This window comes from Drosophila obscura, unplaced genomic scaffold, assembly GCF_018151105.1.
Source record: "Drosophila obscura isolate BZ-5 IFL unplaced genomic scaffold, ASM1815110v1 contig_193, whole genome shotgun sequence".
In the NCBI taxonomy this organism is placed as follows: Eukaryota; Metazoa; Arthropoda; class Insecta; order Diptera; family Drosophilidae; genus Drosophila; species Drosophila obscura.
In genome coordinates this window covers 887,283-911,914 of record NW_024542782.1, presented here as the reverse complement: position 1 = coordinate 911,914, position 24,632 = coordinate 887,283, and the positions used below count along the sequence as shown (strand labels likewise).

The 24,632-nt window shown below is 46.7% G+C and overlaps 1 protein-coding gene and 1 long non-coding RNA gene across 2 annotated transcripts in view; both read left to right on the top strand.

The window, feature by feature from the left end:
- LOC121404357 (alpha-N-acetylgalactosaminidase) overlaps nucleotides 1-24,632 on the top strand; it is a 136,469-nt gene that overhangs the window by 92,718 nt on the left and 19,119 nt on the right. The gene's annotated exons all lie outside the window — the stretch shown is intronic.
- On the top strand, nucleotides 4,911-6,530 carry LOC121404358. The gene is made up of 2 exons (XR_005967928.1): nucleotides 4,911-5,044; nucleotides 5,101-6,530. It is a non-coding gene; the product is annotated as an uncharacterized LOC121404358 (long non-coding RNA).

Here is a 24,632-nt window from a genome sequence, read left to right as displayed (position 1 = left end):
AATTGAGGTGAAAAAGCTTGGTCTTTGCCTGAATTGCCTGAAGGCTGGCCATCAATTGCGCACTTGCAGGTCATCAACTTGTCGTCACTGTGGTAGCAAACATCACACCTTATTGCATTTAAACGCCAGACCCTCGCCCACGGAACCCGTTGTCTCTTCATTCCCGCACCTGAAGCGCAGCCACAGTCCTCAGCTGCCTCTCTGGTTGCACAGAACTCTTGCAGGGATGTTGTGCTCTTAGCCACTGCAGTTGTTCTGCTGAGGGATCGTGCTGGATCGCTCGTACCATGTCGGGCACTCTTGGACTCCGGATCACAAATGCACCTTATAACCTCCAGCCTCGCCCAACAACTTAGACTGAAAAGGACCATGTCGTCGGCCGCAGTATCGGGTCTTGGGGATTCCAGTTTTGTATCGGAGGGCTATACTGTGGGACTCAACTTGCAGTCCCAAGCCTCTGACTACAGTACCAGTTTCGTCGCGTTGGTAGCTCCCACAATCACCGAGCAGCAGCCCAGCTTTTCAGTTGACGTTTCTGGTTGGAAATTCCGCCGAATTTACCATTGGCAGATCCGCAGTTCTTCAGGCCACAGCGTATTGACCTGCTCATTGGGGCTAGCCTATTCTTCGAGCTGCTGTGCATTGGCCAAATCAAATTGGATGTTGGCTTGCCATCGCTTCAGAAGACTCGCCTTGGATGGGTGGTTTCAGGAGGTGGTCAGCAAACGCGTAGGACAGCCTTACTTGGGGCTCAGGCCTCATCTGACGCCAGGCAGGAGTCTCTTGATCAAGTGGAACTGTTACTGAGGCGTTTCTGGGAGGTTGAAAGTTCCACTGAAGATTCGGTAATGGTCAAGCAGGAGGATGTCGATTGTGAAGATCACTTCAAAGCAAATTTCTCGCGCCTGTCATCTGGAGAGTTTGCCGTGAAGCTGCCCATCAAGAAAAGTTTGGATATCTTGGGCGACTCATACACGCAAGCATATCGGCGGTTCCTCAACTTGGAGCGGAAACTTGAGCGTCTGAAGGCTCAGTACGCATCTTTCATTAGGGAGTACCAAGAGCTTAATCATATGTCGTTGGTGGAATCAGAACTGCTATTGTCGCTATTTTCTACCGCATCATTGCGTGTTTAAGGAGGACAGCACGACCACCAAATTGCGGGTTGTGTTCGATGGATCTGCCACAACATCAACAGGTTTTTCGTTAAACGAGGTCCTAATGGCGGGGCCTACTATCCAGCCAAAGCTGCTACTACGCTGCTTCGTTTTCGTACGTTCCTCATTGCGCTGACTGGTGACATTTGCAAGATGTACAGGTGTGTCCGAGTATCTGAGCCGGACAATTACCTGCAGTGCATCTTATGGAGGGATTCCCCTCACGAGGATGTGAAGGCGTTCAAGCTCGACACAGTAACATATGGAACCAAACCGGCTTCCTATCTTGCAATTCGTTCCATGCTCCAATTGGCAGAAGAAGAGAGGGCTGCATTTCCCATTGGCTCGGAAGTGTTGACCTCCAACTTCTATGTCGACGATTTGATGATGGAGGAGGATCTGTAGAGGAAGTGCGCGAAAAGATGAGGCAGACATCCCAGTTATTGGCTCGGGGAAGGTTCCCAATTCGGAAATGGTGCTCCAACGTCCCTGGCGTACTTGAGGGAATCCTGACAGGATAAGGAAACGCTGCTAAGGTTCGACGATGGCACCGACTTCACAAGGCTCTTGGATTGGTTTGGGAGCCTTCATCTGATAATTTTCTCTTTTCGGTAGTACCCACGCAGCTGCCATCAAAGCCGACGAAACGTTCAATGTTGTCAACGATTGCTCGTTTTTATGATCCTTTAGGACTGATTGGGCCTGTCATCGCAAAGGCAAAGATTTTCCTTCAGTTGGTATGGAAGGAGCAGCTCCAATGGGATGAGAGTCTGCCAGAGTCTCTTTCATCAGCGTGGACCATTTTCTGCGGAGTTTGTCCACCCCTCAACTGTTTAGATTTCCTCGTCTGTCAGTTCTCCCCAATTCAACAGTGGAAGTTCACGGGTTTTGTGACGCCAGCCTAGATGCCTATGGAGCATGTATTTACGTTGTGTCAGGACAAATAATCGCGCGCACGTGCAACTTCTGTGTGCGAAGTCTCGTGTCGCCCTCTTAAGGTATTGACGGTGCCCAAGTTGGAGTTATGTGGCGCTGACTTGCTTTCTCAATTGATCAGTGAGATACGAAACTTAAATTGTTCACTGGAAGCTTCTATTGCTGGTCGGACTCCACAACTGCCTTGTCTTGGGTGCGCCATGACTCATCAAGCTTTAACGTATTCGTTGCAAATCGGGTCTCAGCCATTCAGGAGCGGACTGCTCAGATGGAGTGGCGCTACGTGCCCACCGCCCAGAACCCTGCTGACATATTGTCCAGAGGCGCTTCGCCGTCAGAGCTTCTGGAATCGCATCTTTGGGCCCACGGGCCACCCTTTCTTCAAGATGAGCAACCTCTGTGGCCAGCAGCGTCTGTTCAATCTGCGCCAACACTGGAGTTGCGCAAGAGAGTCCTGATTGCAGTTTGTCCATTCGTAGACTTATCTGACGGCCGAAAGTTCTCCAATTCCTTCGGAAAGATCCAGCGCATATGTATTCAAGTTTCTGCAGCGCAAAAGGTCGTCCGGATTAACAGTAGCTGACATCGTTGGTGGTACGCGGATACTTCTTCGTTCGATTCAGCGAGTGCATTTGTGGCCTGACTACAAGACTCTGCGTGACGAACAGCAGGTGCAGTCGTCTAGCTCCATCTCGTCACTCGCGCCGTTCCTGGATGACCATGGCTTGTTACGCGTCGGTGGGCGGTTGGAAAATTCATCACTTGATTTCAACGCACGGCACCCAGTCATTCTTCCAAGGCGTCATCCCGTTACATCTGCTGTAATTGTGCATGTCCATGAGCAGAATCTGCACGCTGGGCCTCGGTCATTGCTCGCACTTATTCGGCATGAGTATTGGCCGATTGGAGGGCGCAAGACAGTGGCCAGCGTCGTAAATCGCTGCACCAGATGTTTTAAGGCTAAGCCGCGCCTGCTGCAGCATATTATGGCCGGCTTGCCGAAGGATCGTGTGAATGCGTCGTACGTTTTTGCAGTCACCGGTGTGGATTTTTGTGGTCCGTTCTTTTATAGAGTGAGGTGCGGACCAGACCACCCATCAAATGCTACATATGCCTCTTCATATGCTTTGCCACCAAGGCCGTTTACTTGGAGCTTGTGAGATCTATCGACGCCAGCGTTCATAAGCGCACTAAAGCGATTCATTTTAACTCGCGGTCGGCCCAGGGAAATTTGGTCCGATAACGCAACCAACTTTGTGGGGCAAGCGAGTTGGAGAGTTGAGAGCTGTTCCTGGCAGAGGCATATGAGGAAGTTCAGGAGTTTTGCGTTCAGATCATATTGACTGGCGGTTTATCCCCCTCGCTCTCCCCACTTTGGCGGACTCTGGGAGGCTGCGGTTAAACAGCCAAGCATCATTTCTACCGTTCCGCTTCCAGCTCCTTGCTGTGCTTTGATGACCTGAGAACGCTTGTGTGCCATATCACTGCCATAATAAACTCAGGCCATTGCTTCCCATTTCAGAGCATCCTGACGATTTAGACATGCTAACACCTGCGCATTTCTTAGGTACTGCTCCAATCCGTACCTTCGCGGAACCAGATGTGACCGGACTCAACTTCAATCGTTTTGATCGCTGGCAGCAGGTCAGCTTCCTGCAGCAGACTTTCTGGTCCCGCTGGCGAGAGGAGTACCTCACGCTTCTGCAGGAGAGGGCAATGGAGGACTGAGCAGCCTAACCTCAGCGTCGGCGACGTGGTCCTCGTAACGGAACTTGCCTCCACTTAAGTGGCCGCTGGAGGGTGACGAAACTGATCGCCGGCAGAGATGGCGTTTCCAGGTAGCTGAGCTCAAACGGCTACTGGGAGCACCACGAGGGCTATCGCAAGCTGTGTATGCTGCCAAGAATGATGTCGAAGACCCGGCTCTTCAACGGGGGGTGTCGGCTAAGCGCCGGCCCATGGCAGCGCAAAGAGGCAGAGCTAAGCTCACAACATTGCCTACCTGACTCTGCGCTCTTGAGTCATTTTCCCCTCCCGAAATCGTCAGCCGACGAGGCTGTGAGGGAGGCTCGTCTGCGCAGCAGAGACACTTCGAAATCTAGCATCATAAAACGTACAACATATCGTCGGTTGGCACAGTGACCTGCTACATTGTTATTAACCTTTATACAAAAACCCATTATTGTTTTCGCTGCAACACGGTCCACCACGGGTCCGCCTGTTGCTACTCTTGCCCACTCTATCCCCGCCTTGCATGGAAAATAAAGAAACTAACATAATCAAACAAACTGTGTTGTGAATTAATCAAAGTCAAATTGTCGATTTAACTCTACGCTATTGAAAAATCTCAATAGCTCAACAGTATGTTAGTATTAGTGATTTAAGAAGAGGAAAGGAATAAGTGGTGGATATTATTAGTGTTCGGCTAAGCGCCGGCCCATGGCAGCACAAAGAGTAGTTGATCAACTCTTAATCTAATGTCTCTCTTTATAACCGTTTGTTTGCTTGTACTTATGCTCTTGCTGGTGCGTTGCTCTTTCTCGGCGTGTAGTGGCGCCTGAAGCAGCAGAACCAAATTTAAAATTAGCCGGAATCGATAGAACTCGTGAGCAAAGTTTCTGCCAAGAACCTGTAGAACTATCGATCGCAAAGATCAGAGTTGCTTATATGTAGTTCTGGCAAGTACAAGGCACATGTAAAAAGGGTGAGGGTTTCAGGGTCGCTTTGACTAAGTTTTGACAGATCCATGACCTAGAAAAAAAGGGTGAGGTCGAAAGGCATGGTGTTAAAGTGACAACCTACCGATTTCCTTTTCCGTTTGGCTGCTCGCTACATAAAGTTGATCTTTGCACATACCTCGCGAAAATTTTTGCAATCAGTGAAAAATACAAGTGATCAGTAATAGAGAAAACCAGGAAACGATTCCCTGCAGTGAGAGCCGTAATATTTCGGTGAGTTGAAGCGGATGGAATCCCGAGGAATCGGAATAAAACATGATTGTCCGCAGCTCATCCATTTTCGCTGGTGTGTCACTGTCGGAAACGTACGGTGCCCAGCTTCCAGAAAGCTGCATCAGGACGAGATCGGACGATCTCTACGCTAAATTTCTGGAGGAGCGGCCAACGCGACTCTCTCGCTCTCCAGACCCTGGTTCCGAGCCAAAGTAAGCCGATATACGCAGCCGGCGAGGAACCAGCTCCCATAAGGGAAGCGCTCTACAAACGCGCCCTGACATGAATACCTAAGGAGGAGCTCCTATTTGTGCGTCGAACAAGAATGCGGACTTAATTCGTTTCGTCTGCGTCGAGCCCGAGTGGATGCTTCAGATTTTCTGTTTCGTCTCTCCGCCTGGGATGGGGCAAGAGCCACTTCTCTCTGGCAACTCTGCTGCCACTCTAGTGCGGGTAGCTTCTTTCTGCTCGGCGAGATTCCGCAGGCAATGTGAGCCTGGCAGCGTGCGTCGCCAATCCGGACATCGTCCCTAACCTCGAAGATCCTATAGAGATTTTCCAAGGCAGCGTGCGTCGCCAATCCGGACACCGTCCCAAACCTCGACGATCCGATAAAGATCTTCCCAGGAAGCGTGCGCCAAACCGGCTCGCCTACGTGCATGCGTGTATTGACCTGGAGATGGGCGCACTGCCATAGCGTGGGATATATTGTTGTATAAGTCTATTTTTCCACTTAATTAGTACGCTTCTCGTGTAAGAGACAAAAGACATGCGCGCTTTCTGTATATGCTGTGGACCGTAGAGGAGAATCCATTAGGATTGTTGGGTACACGACCCCAGACCGTTTAACCGTGGAGAACCACACTTTGTTTCAGCAACCACGTCGGAAGATCGATCTTTCGCCGAGGGATGTTCCAGATCGAGTGAGTGAACAAATGTAAGAGTCCCATGTGTAACCCAGTAGATTTGAATCGCCAATTGGGCGTTAAAGTGACCAATCCTACCGTGTTCTCTCTATAAGTCCAGCGCGAATTCGTTTATTAACCTTAACCTATCGTAAATATCGAGAATAGACCGTACTTTTGAATCTGGTTCGGTCTCAAAGCCTCGAACAATTTGACTGATCGACAAGTCACGAATAAAATCAAACGATATTAGCTTAAATCAAGAATAATGCCTGAATTCCAAAAGATCCAAATTTTAAACTTCAGTTAAGTGAAACAGAACGCGAAAAGTCTGAAATTTGAAAACCGAACTAATGATTAATAGAAAATTTGTAGAAAGTAAATATTCCTTTGTAGTTTATACCTCTTTATCATACAGTATCTCCATATATATATATCTTTAAGCCATCATATACCTCCATTATATATTGTTACCATTTATTATATTACTTCATATTTTTGTCGCCATCGCTTTTGAATTATGATACCCGTTAATTAGAATTAAGGATAGAAATGAAGCTGAATATATTGAATTACCGAAAGTTTATTTGTGTTAGCTCAGATATGATTCTGAGTTTTGAGTAGAACCCCGATTGAACTCATGCTGAAGGACGCGTAATCGTAGGGAAGGGATCGCTTGAACTCTTCCACTTCAAAGATGCGATCATTGGTAGGGAGGGTTCAAAAGGAGCCACTTCGACATCTGTGGGCTCGTAATCCGACATTCTTTCGTTTCCTTTCCCTTTCTTGCCATCCTTTCTGATTTTCTTTTGTTTTGCCCTGCCGATATAGCTTCTAGCATTGTTTTGTCGTACGCACGCTAATTCTTGAAATTTTCTGATCATACTATCGTGAGCGATAGGTCCGAATGGTTCGCGCAAGACCACCACCCCCGAAACCGACGAGCTAGAGCCGATGAAAACGCGTGCCGCCCATACCATTCGATGACCGTGCTACCAGGCTATCGTCGTTACACGTTACAGTTATGATTATGATTAGATAATTAAAAGTGGCGCCCAACGTGTGGGGCCGAGTCGAGTGAATCCATCACTCAGTAAGACTCGTAGAAGAGAAAATCAGTTCTTTCCCTTTTCTTTCTAAAGTCTTTTGACTTTTCTTTCCAGTGATGAGTGGTGCTAGACCGTAATCTGATAGGAAAACAGAAGAGAGAAGCTAAGTATTCCCTTCTGGCCACAGGTGACAGGTCCGCAAAACCATTTTATTCACGAGAGGCGACGAGGGTGAAATCAAGCAGTGGAAATACAGGCCGAGAGCAACTCAGGTTGACCGCCTGACCGTGTTTGACGTACCTCGCCGTTGATCGATCTACGATCTCAAAGGGAGTTGACTTTATTCTATCCTGTCGCATTGGAACTTAGTGACATGACTTCCGAGGATGTCCTAACCACTATTGAACAGAGGGAACGTCAGCTTTTCCGAGTATGAGGTATTAGAATCGTTTTTCTGAACACGACAAGGAGTGAGAAACGTAGATACCCCTAGTCCGGTGCAATTGTCCGATTTAGAGAAGAAGCCTGGAACAGAGCTAACCTCGAGAGGACGTTGCCTTGACTTTCCTAAAAATTTTATTCGCGAGAATGTTCGGAAGAAGAAAAAAAAAAAAAAAAAAAAAAACACCTACGATTCGTGAACCGAAAAGCATGAGTTCAGACTGAGTTGACATAAGTTCAGATTGAATTGACTTTACGGTCAGATTGAGTTAACGTTAGGTTCACATTAAGTTGACATTAGGTTCAGATTGGAGTTAAAATAGATTCCGGATAAAGGTTGAGAAAGTTGAGGTTCGGTAATAATTAGAAAAATTTTTTTTGGTAAATATTGGTTAGGATGGGTTTGGATCGGTCGCCCGATAGGGAATCCGCTCAGGCGGGAGGTAGCACTACTATCACGTGCAGTCTGTGTCGAGAGGTGATACAGTTCCATAATGAGGTCTACCTAACTAGTTGTGGACATGAGTTTCACGTCACGTGTGTGACCAATCATTTTAAGACCAACGACACCTGTCCCGAATGCAAGGTCAAATGTAGGCCAAGCAGTGGCGCTGTCTCTAAGGAAATAGCGAAAAACACGCGTTCTAAGTCTAAGGAAAGTAGAAGAGAGGCAGAAGAAAGTAGCTCGACTAGGAATGCCGACTTCGCGGCTATGGAGCGCAGACTGCTCACTACTTTGACCAGAAGGATCTCTGACCTGATCCAGGGGTCCGTAGCTGATTCAGTGCAGCGACTGGTAACGCCCAGTATCGCCGCTGCGGCAACTGTCAGCCGGTCTCCTACCCCCACGGTAGAACCGACCCAGAATGAGAGATCGGAAACTAGACCTAGCCGTGGGTTCGAGCGGGCATTGCTGAATGAAGTGCATCCCTCGTCACCACAAAGTGGTTCCATGGAGCTTCCACAGAGGCCCGATAAAGTGGTGCACATTGTAAACGGCTGGAAGATCAAGTTCTCGGGTGTAGGCATGTCCGTCGATAACTTTATATACCGAGTGGAGGCTTTGACCCACCAGACACTGGAGGGCAACTTCCCAATATTGTGTAGGAATGTGAGTGTGTTATTCGAGGGCAAGGCCAACGAATTCTACTGGCGGCATCATAAGTCAGTTGGAATAGTGCGCTGGGATAGGCTGTGCGAGGCGTTGAGAGTGCAATTCCGCACTGAGAAAGACGATGTGGACATCGAGGAATTGATTAGGAATCGTAAGCAGAAGGTCCATGAAGATTTTGACACATTCTATGAATCAATATCGAACCTGACGGATCAGCTAGAGGTCCAGTGGCCCACTCGTAAGCTCGTGAGAGTATTAAAGACCAACTTGCTGCCGGACATACGCCACGAACTGCTGAACGTAGAAGTAGCTACGGTCCAAGAGCTAAGAGAAGTGTGTCGTAGACGAGAAGCCTTCCTAGAAGAGATCATAGGTACACCTGGGTACACTAAAGAGGTTCCGTTTCGCCGGAAGGTGGCAGAATTGCAGCTCAACGCTGAGTCGCAGGAAGAATCTGTACCCGAAGTGAAGCTGGAGATCGATGCTTTATCCTTGATATGCTGGAACTGTCGCAAGCCAGGTCACAGGTATCAAGATTGTGTCTCAGAGCGCAGAGTGTTTTGTTATGGCTGTGGAGCTTCTAACACTTATAAGCCTAGCTGTGAAACGTGCTCAAAAAACGTGAAAGCAGGCACACCGAGATCGCCGTACAGACCGAAGACCTCGAGTGTGCTTCGCCACCAGGGGACGAATACCGAATAAGTTCCAAATTAAAGACGGCAACGTCTGAAATCGACCCAGACGGTCAAACAGACAACCCCAATTTCTTGGTGGATTGTCAACCATTCACAGACGTAACCAAAACCGGATTTGAGTATGAAAAGACAAAAGGGTTTTCCAAAGCCCGCGGGAAGAAACGACTGATTGCTTTCTGGCAGAAGGTGAAGAGTTGTCGAAAGGGGCTGGAGCATTTGAGTTCTCTCTCAGCGAGGAATAGAGATCCTCGTCCCTTTTTGCAGGTACAGCTACTCGGGCGCACCGTTTTCGGATTACTGGACTCGGGAGCGTCTATTAGTTGCGTCGGTGGGAATTTGGCGAGCGAGTTGGCGCGCGGAGATGTGGCATTTAAACGCCTCAAAGAAAGCGTCAGCACCGCTGATGGTAAAACACAGACGATAGTAGGCAGAATGAAAGTAGAGATCGAGTACAGCAACGAGAGAAAGTTCCTAGAGATATACATAATTCCTTCTCTTAAAAACGATCTTTATCTCGGAATCGACTTTTGGAAGGCGTACGATCTTCTGCCTAGCAGATTGTTGATATCGGAAATAGACATGGGTTTAGCCAAGGAAGGTGTAGAGCAGCACGAATTGACTCAGAGTCAGAGAAATCGGCTGTCCAAGGTCATCGAGAGTTATCCTTCCTTCGCCGCAAATGGCTTGGGAAGAACTAGTCTGATCACCCATGTCATCGATACTGGAAACGCCAAACCTGTCAAACAAAGGCATTTCCCTGTTTCACCAGCTGTGGAAAAGTCCATGTACGCGGAAGTCGATCGAATGCTACAGCTTGGTGTAATCGAAGAGTCAGAAAGCCCGTGGTCTTCCCCAATCGTGATGGTAAATAAACCTGGTAAAATCAGAATTTGCCTGGATTGCCGGAAAGTGAATAGCGTTACGGAGAAGGATGCGTATCCTCTGCCCCAAATAAGTGGCATTCTCAGTCGTTTACCGAAAGCCGAATTCATTTCTAGCTTAGATCTGAAAGACGCTTACTGCCAAGTGCCGTTGGAAGAGAAATCTCGTTAGAAGACCGCCTTTACCGTTCCGGGTCGTCCGCTTTACCAGTATAGGGTAATGCCGTTCGGTTTGTGTAACGCCACTAGCACGATGTCGCGTCTGATGGACAAAGTGGTGCCAGCTCGGCTTCGAAATGAGGTATTCATATACCTGGATGACCTACTCGTAGTTTCTCCAAGTTTTGAGAGTCACCTTGAGGTGCTACTGGAGATAGCGAAACATCTGAAGCAGGCGGGTCTGACAATCAATATTGGCAAAAGTCATTTCTGTATGCGACGGGTGCGCTATCTAGGTCATATTGTAGGTGATGGAGGAATCCGGACAGATCCAGATAAGATTAAAGCGATCATTGATTTCCCTGAACCGAAAAATCTAAGGGGCTTGAGGAGCTTCATGGGATTGTGTAATTGGTACAGGAAGTTCGTTCCAAACTTCGCTTCGCTCTCGTCACCTTTGACGGACGTAATGTCCACAAAGCGGAAGTTCGCTCTGTCCGAGGAAGCAGTGAAAGCCTTCAAGGACTTAAAACGCCGCCTCTGCGAAGCCCCCGTGTTAAAAAGCCCCGACTTTTCACGGCCGTTCTACATACACTGCGACGCCAGCAAGACCGGTGTGGGTGGAGTGCTAGTGCAGTTGTCCGATGAGGGAGACGAGTGCCCAATCGCTTTCGTGTCAAAAAAATTGAATAAGGCGCAACGCAACTACACAGTCACTGAACAGGAATGTTTAGCGGCTATCGTATGCTTAAAGAACTTTCGGGCTTATGTCGAGGGTCACGAGTTTACGATAATAACCGACCACGCCTCATTGAAGTGGCTAATGTCCAACAACGATCTGAGTTCACGTCTGGCCCGATGGGCTCTGTCTTTGCAACGTTATCGTTTCAAGATAGAACACAGAAAAGGTTCACAGAATGTCGTTCCTGACGTCTTGTCGCGTGTCAATGAAGATGCAGTAGAAGCATTGGAATTGCCTGAAGGATCACTAGTTGATCTTGAATCGGATCAATTCAAATCTGCGGAGTACATGGAATTGATAGAACGGGTGAAGGCTAATCAAGAAAGAGTACCGGATTTAAGGACAGACGAGGGCTTCGTTTATCGTAGAGCTGAGCATTTATCTAGGGAACAAGTACACGATGAATACGCGTGGAAATTGTGGGTCCCAAAATCGTTAGTCCCCAATTTGCTAAAACGAGCTCACGATGACCCTCTAACTTCTCATGGAGGAATGCATAAGACCATTGAGCGTATAAGACGGCACTATTACTGGCCAGGGTTAGTAACCGATGTGAAATCGTACATTAACACATGCGACGTATGCAAGACCACTAAAGCTCCGAATTGTGTTTTAAGACCACCGATGGGGAAGGCACCAGAAACCCAGCGGTTCTTCCAATGTTTGTACGTTGATTTCCTTGGACCTTACCCTCGGTCTCGAGGCGGCAATATCGGTATCTTCATTGTCTTGGATCATTTTTCAAAATATGTATTCCTAAAGCCTGTGAAGAAGATTACTGCAGACGTAGTGATCAAGTATATGGAAAATGAATTGTTCATGACATTTGGAGTGCCTGAGACTATTGTGTCTGATAATGGTTCTCAATTCCGGTCAGCCGCGTTCCAGAAGCTGTTGGGACAGTTTAAAGTGTCTCATACGCTAACCGCAGTTTATTCACCCCAAGCGAACGCTTCAGAACGGGTGAATCGATCCGTCATCGCCGGGATCCGAGCGTATATACGACCCGACCAGAAGAACTGGGATGAGTGTCTAAGCAGGATATCTTGTTCATTGCGATCTTCAGTACACGCCAGCTTGGGCACTACGCCGTACTATATGACCTTTGGTCAACACATGGTCACTTCAGGAGATACATATGCCTTGCTTCGGAAGCTGAATTTGCTGGAAGATCGATCGTTGAAATTCGATAGATCCGACTCGTTTGAAATCGTCCGCAAGGACGCCTGCCAGCAGATGCTGAAGAGGTACGACGAGAACGAACGACGTTACAATACGCGGTCGCGAGAGGTAACGTACACTGAAGGACAAGAAGTCTTTAGGCGTAACTTTAAGCAGAGCTGCTTTCAAACTGGATATAATTCCAAATTTGGACCCGCTTTTGTAAAGGCTCGTATTCGTAAAAAGATAGGGAACTCGTACTATGCTTTGGAGGATTTGCAAGGCCGGTCTTTGGGAAACTATCATGGTAAGGACATACGACAGTGATGTAGTGCTTCATGCGGTATCAGTCTAGGTCATCTTGCAGTTCCCCTAGTCTGATCTTGTGGGGGGGCATTTGTAGTGGCGCCTGAAGCAGCAGAACCAAATTTAAAATTAGCCGGAATCGATAGAACTCGTGAGCAAAGTTTCTGCCAAGAACCTGTAGAACTATCGATCGCAAAGATCAGAGTTGCTTATATGTAGTTCAGGCAAGTACAAGGCACATGTAAAAAGGGTGAGGGTTTCAGGGTCGCTTTGACTAAGTTTTGACAGATCCATGACCTAGAAAAAAAGGGTGAGGTCGAAAGGCATGGTGTTAAAGTGACAACCTACCGATTTCCTTTTCCGTTTGGCTGCTCGCTACATAAAGTTGATCTTTGCACATACCTCGCGAAAATTTTTGCAATCAAAAAATACAAGTGATCAATAATAAGAAAACCAGGAAACGATTCCTGTGGGCGTAATATTTGGTGAGTGAAGGGGGACAGAAGGATAAAGGGAGTAATCTGGGGCACTGCGTACGGTGCCCAGCTCCAAAGATGACGAGATCGACGACCTACGCTAAATTTGGAGGAGCGGCCAACGGACCGCCAGACCGGTAGCGTGGAAGGGGGCCAGCCCATGGGAAGGTACAAACGCGCCTGACATGACTAGGGGAGCTCCTATGTGCGCGAACGAATGCGGACTTAACGTTTCGCTGCGCAGCCCGAGTGGGCAATTCGTCGCCCCGCCTGGGATGGGGCAAGCCACTTCTCTCTGGCAACTCTGCTGCCACTCTAGTGCGGGTAGCTTCTTTCTTCTCGGCGAGATTCCGCAGGCAATGTGAGCCTGGCAGCGTGCGTCGCCAATCCAGACATCGTCCCTAACCTCGAAGATCCTATAGAGATTTTCCAAGGCAGCGTGCGTCGCCAATCCGGACACCGTCCCAAACCTCGACGATCCGATAAAGATCTTCCCAGGAAGCGTGCGCCAAACCGGCTCGCCTACGTGCATGCGTGTATTGACCTGGAGATGGGCGCACTGCCATAGCGTGGGATATATTGTTGTATAAGTCTATTTTTCCACTTAATTAGTACGCTTCTCGTGTAAGAGACAAAAGACATGCGCGCTTTCTGTATATGCTGTGGACCGTAGAGGAGAATCCATTAGGATTGTTGGGTACACGACCCCAGACCGTTTAACCGTGGAGAACCACACTTTGTTTCAGCAACCACGTCGGAAGATCGATCTTTCGCCGAGGATGTTCCAGATCGAGTGAGTGAACAAATGTAAGAGTCCCATGTGTAACCCAGTAGATTTGAATCGCCAATTGGGCGTTAAAGTGACCAATCCTACCGTGTTCTCTCTATAAGTCCAGCGCGAATTCGTTTATTAACCTTAACCTATCGTAAATATCGAGAATAGACCGTACTTTTGAATCTGGTTCGGTCTCAAAGCCTCGAACAATTTGACTGATCGACAAGTCACGAATAAAATCAAACGATATTAGCTTAAATCAAGAATAATGCCTGAATTCCAAAAGATCCAAATTTTAAACTTCAGTTAAGTGAAACAGAACGCGAAAAGTCTGAAATTTGAAAACCGAACTAATGATTAATAGAAAATTTGTAGAAAGTAAATATTCCTTGTATTTATACCTCTTTATCATACAGTATCTCCATATATATATATCTTTAAGCCATCATATATTCCTCCATTATATATTGTTACCATTTATTATATTACTTCATATTTTTGTCGCCATCGCTTTTGAATTATGATACCCGTTAATTAGAATTAAGGATAGAAATGAAGCTGAATATATTGAATTACCGAAAGTTTATTTGTGTTAGCTCAGATATGATTCTGAGTTTTGAGTAGAACCCCGATTGAACTCATGCTAAAGGACGCGTAATCGTAGGGAAGGGATCGCTTGAACTCTTCCACTTCAAAGATGCGATCATTGGTAGGGAGGGTCCAAAAGGAGCCACTTCGACATCTGTGGGCTCGTAATCCGACATTCTTTCGTTTCCTTTCCCTTTCTTGCCATCCTTTCTGATTTTCTTTTGTTTTGCCCTGCCGATATAGCTTCTAGCATTGTTTTGTCGTACGCACGCTAATTCTTGAAATTTTCTGATCATACTATCGTGAGCGATAGGTCCGAATGGTTCGCGCAAGACCACCACCCCCGAAACCGACGAGCTAGAGCCGATGAAAACGCGTGCCGCCCATACCATTCGATGACCGTGCTACCAGGCTATCGTCGTTACACGTTACAGGCGTTAATCAGCCGCTGTGGGGGAGGCTCATCAGAAAAAGCAGACCACACTTCAAATTCGATCATCACCGTAGTAAAACGTTTGGCTGTCTGGCACAGTGACCTGCCTGCCACAGAGTTCTAAACTAAACCTAACATAAACATATCAACTTCAACAGTCTTGAACCGGCCCCCGCGTCTTCAATCGACCCATCATTAACTCTCGTTATTAAATTCGCACACCTTTCGCTAGTTTTGGATAATACATATATATTAACTTAAGTAAAATAAATTGTGAATATATTAACTGAACAATCATCGTCTCTTAAATAATCTTGCAAAACAACGCTACTGAAGAAGCTCAGTAGCTCAACATTTGGTGACCCCGACGTGATATAAACATAAACTCTTTAAATTGTATCACAAAAAACATTTTCGTTGGATAAATTCGCTTTGAACCACGGTGTTTCGGTTCATCGTTTGTGCACAAGCAACAGAAACGGTTCTCGCGTCATCTGCTTTGCGGTCTGCTTGCTTGCTGTTGTTTCGTTTCGGTTTCGTGCTCTTAGTGTGCATGCCTTTGTTGTTGTCGGATGCACAAGTGCAGTGCGTTTCAAACTGTTAGCTCTGATCTGAAAACTGCAAGACTGTGTGTTTTTAAACGCTGCGATCGATTGTACAGTTCGTGTAAACCTGTTCGAGGTTATTCACCGGCTGTTAACCTCTACACTCTCTCAGTGACTCTAAGCCCAGCTTTTCTATTGAACATACACGATGGCTTCTAATAGCACCCCTTCGATCTTGCCCCCCTCACCATTGTCCGTCGATTCGGAAGCTGCATTCTACAAGCGCAAGGTGCAATCCATGCTAGGGGCGGCACGGAGAATCGAAACGGCCGTCGCCAAGGAGAGGATTGGCGAGCTTAGTGAGGAGGAGCTGAACGTGAGGCTGAAGCTGCTAGCGGATCTTGTAGCTTCATTTAACGAGCACCATAATGCCCTGGAGAAGATTGATCTCGATGAGATCGGTAGTCCCTTGAGGGATGAGTTTGACGAGTGCGTGGTCATGCTGGAGATTCGCATGAAGCGAGAGTTAAACAAGCGGCAGCCCACAATGCTACCATGTTCAACAATGCGGGCGGACCATGTAGGAGAGGCCCCAACTACGGTCATCGTGCAAAGTCGGCCACGCCTGCCGGAGTTGAAGCTTCCTCAGTTCGGTGGGGGCTACGCTCAGTATTCCTCGTTTTGGACCCTGACCTTTCACGAATGTCGAGAAGCTGCAGCATTTACGATCATGCCTAAAGGGACCAGCGCTGGACACGATCTCGTCGCTGGAATTTAGCCACGCCAGCTATCCTATTGCTCTAGGTTTACTCAGCAAACGATTTAATAACAAACGTCTCATCTTTCAGGCACATGTCACAGACATTCTGAGCTTGCAGCGTGTCGAGGCCTCATCTGTTTTCCAACTACGGTCCCTTTCGGATACAGGTAATGCCAATCTGCGAGCGTTACAAAGTATGGGGACAAAGGAGCAGATTGCTGACTGCATCTTAATACACAGCCTACTACAGAAGGTGGACAGCGCCACACAAACTAAGTGGGAGGAATGCTCGTCGTTGGATAGCATACCCTCCAGCCAGCAATTCGCCACGTTTCTGGAGCAGAGATGCCAGAGGTTGGAAACCCAAGAGCACGCAAATGATATGTACACCCAGAGCAGTCGGAAACACTGTCTAATCGCAACCAGCTCCAAGGTCTGTACATTCTGCGGTGATCCAGGACACTCCATTTATGCGTGTTCACAATTTGGGAATCTTTCCGCTCAACTTCGACTTCAGGAAACTAAGAAGCTGTCACTGTGCACCAACTGTTTCCGAGCAGGCCACACGCAGGGTGCATGTCATTCTCGATCCTGCCGAATATGTGGTGCCAGACATCACACTCTACTTCACTTCGAGTCCCCGTCTTACGGTTCTCAATCCATTCTGCCATCACTGTCACATTCTACATCAGCTCCGCAATAGCCCGCTGGACCCTCTGGCGTTGTACATACTGCAACAGCGTCAGCCACATCGCTTTTGGCCCAGAGTCACAGGCAGGACATCGTACTTCTTGCCACTGCCATAATCAGCGTAAGGAATCGCTCTGGTACACTCATTCCATGCCGTGCCTTGCTTAATTCTGGATCGCAGGTGCATCTCATTACTTCTCGCCTGGCTCAGCAGTTGCAGCTTCAAAGGAAAGAGTCGGATGTTTTGGTGTCTGGTCTCGGCGAGTCACGTGCCACATCGGAAGGATGCTGCGTAGATATCAACCTGGAATCACGCACATCAAGTTATGCCACGAAAATTTCGGCAGTAGTTGCTCCCACCATTACGTCCAGTCAACCTAACTGCAATATCGACCTAAACAGCTGGAACATTCCCTGCAACACACAGTTAGCGGATCCCAAGTTCTACAAGTCTCAACCTTTGGACATTCTTATTGGAGCGGGACTGTTCTTTGAGCTTCTCTGCATTGGCCAAATCCAATTGGGAGCTGGTCTGCCACGTCTTCAGGAAACCAGGCTAGGCTGGATAATTGCAGGAGAGGTGTCTCAGTCTCGCGCATCAGATCCACTTTCTCCTGTGTTATTTTCAGTTAACCAGTCTAAAGTGCCCCCTCGCACGAGTATTGGACCTCTTCGTCGAGTCAGGGATGGTTTCCGGAGTGGTTATACTAAAGACGTCACCTGGATCAACAAAGGAAATGTGGCTGCCAAAGAAGGATGTTAAAGACCCGTGCTCTTCAACGGGGGGAGTATGTTCGGCTAAGCGCCGGCCCATGGCAGCACAAAGAGTAGTCATCTCTTAATCTAATGTCTCTCTTTATAACCGTTTGTTTGCTTGTACTTAAGCTCTTGCTGGTGCGTTGCTCTTTCTCGGCGTTAGTCAGCCGCTGTGGGGGAGGCTCATCAGAAAAAGCAGACCACACTTCAAATTCGATCATCACCGTAGTAAAACGTTTGGCTGTCTGGCACAGTGACCTGCCTGCCAAAGAGTTCTAAACTAAACCTAACATAAACATATCAACTTCAACAGTCTTGAACCGGCCCCCGCGTCTTCAATCGACCCATCATTAACTCTCGTTATTAAATTCGCACACCTTTCGCTAGTTTTGGATAATACATATATATTAACTTAAGTAAAATAAATTGTGAATATATTAACTGAACAATCATCGTCTCTTAAATAATCTTGCAAAACAACGCTACTGAAGAAGCTCAGTAGCTCAACAATTAGCTAGAGCGAATTATAGTCGGAGCATAAGACAAAAATTTTATCTACAAAGTGGAAGGGACAAAGGAATAAAGTTGATAGTAGATTTAATAGGAATCGTAAAGTGTTTGCGGTTCAACAAGCCCTTGATCAGATTGTGCATAAAAATCACTCCAAGCTTTTTTCTACGACTAACTAAGGTTGGAAGGTTTATTAAAAGCAATCTACGAGGGTAAGATGGCAGTCTCACACCTGCATCCCAGTTCAGGTCACGCAGAGCAAAAAGTAAAAAGTTTTTCTCGACTGAATCTAAACGGTCCTGGTGTACTTTGTACTGGGGGCACCATACACAAGAGCCGTACTGTAAAATCGGACGAACAATCGAGATATAGAGAGTCTTCGTTACACAATGATCGTCAAACTCCTTTGACCACCTTTTTATAAACCCAAGCTCATCCATGGCTTTATTTACCATGGTAGAAATGTGTTCGGAAAACATTAATTTGGGGTTTAGTTTAACACCAAGATCATAAACACAGATAATTCTCTCAAAAGGAGGCGAAAAAGGGGCTAGAGCCATGAACTTTTCATTCCTTTTCATTTCGAGCCATTTAGGGGTAACATATTTGCAGAACACCATGACTAAAAGCTATTGAGTTCCTCATAATAGACACATAATAGTTCAACATCATTTTAATACTGAAGGCAGGCAGTCATTAATAAAGAGTGTGAAAAGTAGGGGGCCGAGATGGCTGCCCTGTGGTACTCCAGAAGTAACCTTAACAGGTGAAGAGAAGGAGTTTTTGAAGAGGACTCTTTGAGACCTAGAGCTAAGGTAGCTAGAAATCCATCTCAAAAGACTAGGCGGAAACCCTAAAAGGTCAAGTTTTTGTGCTAGAAGGAAGTGGTTCACAGAATCGAATGCTTTTTTGAAATCATTGTTAATGACATCCGTCTGAAAGTTATCTTGGAATCCTTTAAAGATAAAAGAGTTAAACTCTAATAAATTTTTGGTTGTTGATCATCGCCTTATAGATCCTTATAGATCCGCCTTTCATGAGAATAAGTTGTTTGGAAAAATTGAGCAAAGAAATTTACATTGTAAAAAACTGTTTGTGCCTTTCATAACGTCAGTGCACAAGTACAGAGTAGGATGTAGGATGGTTGGAGTCTTCAGGTGTAGTGAGCGGAAGGGCCCGGGTTAGCAACGCTATGGTCGAAACAGTTTTTAAAGCGGACAGGTGATGCTAGTATATTTAGAAATCCGAGGAAGGTGGAATAGATGGAATAATGAAAATGGTAAAGCCTGAGAGAATCAGTTTTACGCACAGGAATTCCAGATCTTTTTCAACCTGGACTATGGACGGTTCCGACGTGAAGATCGAGTCCACTGCAATGAGGACCCCTCCTCCACGTCAAGACGAACGGTTATTTCTAAAGATAGTGTACCGACCTGCCAAAACTTTGGAACTAAGTACATCTTCGATTATATGTGCGCAAGGCACTTCAATATCTACACTAACAAATGGATTGAGCAGAAGCACATTATCCACGGCCATGGTTTATGTTCAAAACGCAAAGGGAGAATACATAGCGTGTCGCCTCTTATTGGATACAGGCTCAGAACTCTCCTATGTATTGGCTTGGCACGTTTACATTCACGCATTCTGGTTTCGGAAATATCGTCAGTATAACCTGACACCATAAAGGGGATATAACAAACATCAAGTCCCCGGTTTCTGATGAATATCTGGATGTATACGCCTATGTATTTGGCAGTATTTCGTCATCACTGGGAAGGCGAAGCATTGAAGCATCAGCACTCAAAGTGTTCAATGATCTACAATTGGCTGACACAAACTTCTGCAGAAACGCACAAATCGACATTTTATTTTTAGCGAATACGTATGGTCTACACTTACAGGAAGGAAGATGTTTGACCGCAAGGGCAATCTTATCGCCATTTCATCGGTTCTCGGATGGGTTATCACGTCACTCATGACACTCTAAACACGCATCGCAATTAAACTTACAACAACCTTCGTTTTGGGAGCTGAAGAGCGTCGACTACACTACTAAACTGGAACCCGAAGAGTAACAGGTCGAGAAACACTCTCACCACACACATTCGATATGAAAATGGGAAGTACATCGTGGAGCTTCCATTCAACACTGCACATCCTGAATTTGTAGACACTCTACAAGGAGCTCTCAACTGTTTCAAATCGGTGGAACGGCGCTACCAACACAATGAGCCACTACGAATCCCATACATCAATTTCATGCGAGAACTTTGGGACATATTCGGGAACTGCCATCAGACGAAATCACTGCTGGCAGAATTTCTAAATGTCACACCACCCTATGTTGGGTCGAAAACTCCGTTTAGTTTTTGATGGTTCATTTCACGACGCCAATGGAAATGCCTTGAACGACACTCTTTTTATAGCACCGAGCATCCAACGCGATCTGTTTGTTGTGTGCCTTCGCTTCAGAATGTACATATTCGTATTCTAAGCGGACATTGTGAAAATGTTCCGACAAATATGAGTCAGCGGCAAGCATCGAGACGAAGAGAGAAGATCCAACAAATCAAGCACGTCCATATTTTTAGTGTCGCATACGGAAATAGAGCCATCGTCGTGTATTACTCTGCTGTACACTACAGCAGCGTATGCTTTGATTGAAATGTAGGAGAATGCGTGCAACTCGATGTTGTCTGCGTCGTTGACACATACGGAACCTAGTGTGCACCATTCCTAGCAGTGTATTGAAACAACTGGCTTCGGATCATCGGCAGGAGTTGCCGAATGCTGCGAAAATACTATTGGAGGATTTCTACGTTGACGACGTTCTTACTAGAGCAAACAGTGAGGTTGAACTGCTACAAAATCGAAACGAACTCATAAAACAAATGTACTGCGCCAACTTAGAGCTCGGAAAATGGGTATCAAATACCAACTGCATAACAGAGGACTCCGATTCCTCTACCCAACTAACTCAATCGTCACAAGTAAAGGTTCTGGGAATCTACTTCCACTCCGGAAAAGACACTTTAACGTACAATGTGGGTCTATCTGAAAATCCCAGCTGCACAAATCGACAAGCCTTGTCCGAAGTATCACGGATATTCAACTCGCTTGGAATCATGGCACCCGCCGTGGTTCAATTCAAGATCCTCTTTCAACGCCTATTCTACCCATTCTGGACTTGGATGATCCACTCCCCGAAAAACTGGCAATTAATTCGCTGAAGTGGTGATCAGATCTCGACACTTTTCAGCAGTTTCAGCTGTCACGCTTGGTTGTCAATGACGCAGACAACATCAAGTTGCACGGATTCTCCGATGCTTCAATCAAGGCATAGGCTGCTGTAGTGTACAGCAGAGTAATATACTACAATGGCTCTATTTCCGTATCGATAGTGGCTGCAAAGAAAAGGGTGGCCACTCAAGCAACAATCTTTGCCACACCTGGTACTCTGCGGAGCTCTTATACTGAGCACACTTATACGCTCAATTAAGGCTGCATTACGACAGAGAAATACCACTGTCTTTACATGGTGCGATTCTACAATTGTTGTATCATGGCTATCATATGCACCAGTCCAGCTGAAGACATTTGTTGGGAACCGCACCTCGGATACTCTAGACTCCATCCCACGCCATGCTTCGGGCATGTGGACTCCAAAACAAAGCCAGCTGAATGTGCGTCCACCTTAGGGATTTTTAGTTGAGGTGGACTGGTCCCTTGTGGGTACGCGACAAGGATCAATTCATGGTAAAGTTGAACAACTCAAGGTTTTACTTATATCTTTTAGAAAATGACAGGAAAAATTAAGTCAAAACGAATTTTTGGTCGACATTAGCCGAATCACAATTGGTTAATCCGCTTTAGGAACTAATAACCCGAGTTTCTTTCTGGCTGAAGCTCGTAAACGCTGTTGGCTATGTAGTTCGCTTCATCCAACGCACAAAAGCATCCATCTCGGGACTTGGGATTTGGAGCTTCAATCTCTTACATTTTTGGAGCTCCAGACGGCACGCATTATGTGTTTGCGACAAACATTAACTTGCTACCAAGACGACTACCAACTTCTACTTGCTAAGAAAACATTACATAGCCGATCTCAACTGGTGAAGCTTTCACAAATCATTGACAAGGACATTTACTCAGGGAAAACGAGCAATGGGTCAACCTGAACAAAGGTGTTTCTGCACTTTTCGTGATTGCTCGGCAAAGGTTCTGAATATTTGGCGCACGTAATCTTATACGCAAAATTAAACACGACTGGCTTGCTTTCGACAAAAACAGCATACATTACAGCAATGAATGACTGATCTACCCAGCATTCGTATAACGCAGGCACTACCATTTGTCAACCCCGGTTGCGATTATGCTGGGCCAATCCTTCTCAGGAATGGCAAGGGGCTACATATGCTATTCGTTTGCCTAGTCCAGTCGGCAATACATTTGGAACTTGCCACTGATCTCACCACTGAAACGTTCCTGGCTGCGCTGCGGCGCTCCATATCTCTACGTTGCAAGTGCAGCAAAATTTACAGTGAAAACGGCACAAATTTCATCGGTTCAAAACGCTCATACCATGACATGCAAAACCCATTGTCGTCACAGCAACACACTAATCTGATCAATGGGTATTCATACCACGATGTGCGCCATGTACCAAGGTTCTGGAAAAAATGGCATCAGAAGTACCTGACTTCTTTGCAACAGCGACCAAAGTGTACCACGTCAGTCCCTAACATCAGGACCTGGCTCGAGCGGTCAGGCTCAAGACCCCATCTGGAGAAATTACCTGACTAATCACAAATTATGCACTATTGCCCCATTCAGAAACTATGTTTCAGGGCGGGCCGGAATGTGGAGGAACGCATCCGATATTATTACTTTGTCATCTTTATATGTATGTAAGTCCATCTCGAAAAATAAAGGAATATTAGGATAGAATAGAAGAGACGAAAAACTTCTGTATTCGCTTGCCGCTGCGCCGGCACTATTCAGTACCAGCAAAATAACCAGCAACGAGCAAAGGAAAAGAAGATATACACTGAGCTTAAGCAAAGAGAGCGAGAGTCATAAGCGAAGAGAACAGAGCTGGCCAGCTGCAGAGAGCCATAGCATAACATAGCTGGCATCGAAAAGAAGAGAGCGGCACAGCCAATGACGCAATTCTAGCGTACGTACTCAAAAACATGACGAGAGCATGGCAGCGCTGACCCTAAACGGCAAGAGAGCATCTGCCACAAGCCAGCCCACAGCAGCCGAGAGAGCAGCAGCGCAGCACGAAAGCGAACGCAAAGGATTTGTACAGCCGCACGGAACAACAACTCCAAACTCCACGGCACCGAACCACAACTCAAAACTCTACGACACCGGACTATGGCGAGATACGCCTCAAGGAGTTTGCAAGCCAGGATCCAACGACTACGGCAGCCACCAAAGACCAGCAGGAGGAAAATTAAAATCAGACGTAGGAAAAAAGGGGTAGGCCAGCTCACTTATGTAGGTAGATAAAGAGACGGTGTATTAGGAGTATTATTCATTTCCATTTTTTTTGGTGCGGAGAGCACCACTGATGAATAGGGCGGCAGTTCGGAGAGTAGGCGCAGAGACCCTCCCAAAGATACCTGGGCAGTCGCCGGGTGGCACTTCGGGGAAGGCACGGGTCTAGGAGGGAAGGGAAATGGGCATAGATCGCCAGAGGATGCCTGGGCAGTCGCCTGGCGGCACCTCGGGGAAACTACAGGGCAAGGGGGGAAACACGCACAGATTGACAGATGAAGTCGCGCTGGTAGTTATTTAAGTTACATTTTATTTCATCTCTTCTTCTTCTTTCTCTTCTCTTGCCTAACCGCACCGGTCTGCAGCCCTCTTCCTCACGACGGTGATACCTGCTCACCCTTTCCTTGCTCGCCGTCAAAATCTGTCTTCTTTGCCTTCTTGGCTTCCACTGGCACGTCCGTTCAGCTCGCTGGTCTGGAATATCACTCCCCGTTTTCTATGTGCTCGCGATCTTATAAACTAACCCTTGTTGCTACGCTGATGATGGTGGTTGAGCTGTCGCTCTCTGCTCTCCCGCTCTCTGTGCTGATGCTGGTGGTAGAGCTTTCGCTCTCTGCTCTCCCGCTCTCTGTGCAGATGTTGGTGGTTGTGGTTCGTGTTTCCACTCTGTGCTGATGTTGGTGGTTGTGGCTCATGTCTCAACTGTGGAGCTTTTTATCAGTTCTATCAATGATGCCCGAGCGATCACTGTGCTTTTCCCCTCCCATCTAAGTCACGATCGAGCAAGTACTTAAAATAATTTTGATTAATGCTATGAGCTTTCACCTCGATGGCTATAACTTCTATGCGACAAATCATCCCGATGGTAAGGTAAATGGAGGTACTGGCGTTCTGATCAAGAATCGCATTAGCCATTATCCATTGCCTTCATTTGCTACACCTTATCTACAGGCAACAGCAATTCATATTGAAATTCAGAGCGGCTACCTAAACCTAGCCGCAGTATACTGCCCACCACGCTTTTGCATTTCCGAAACAGAATTTGTAACATTCTTCGACCTACTAGGTGACCGATTTATAGCAGCTGCTGACTACTA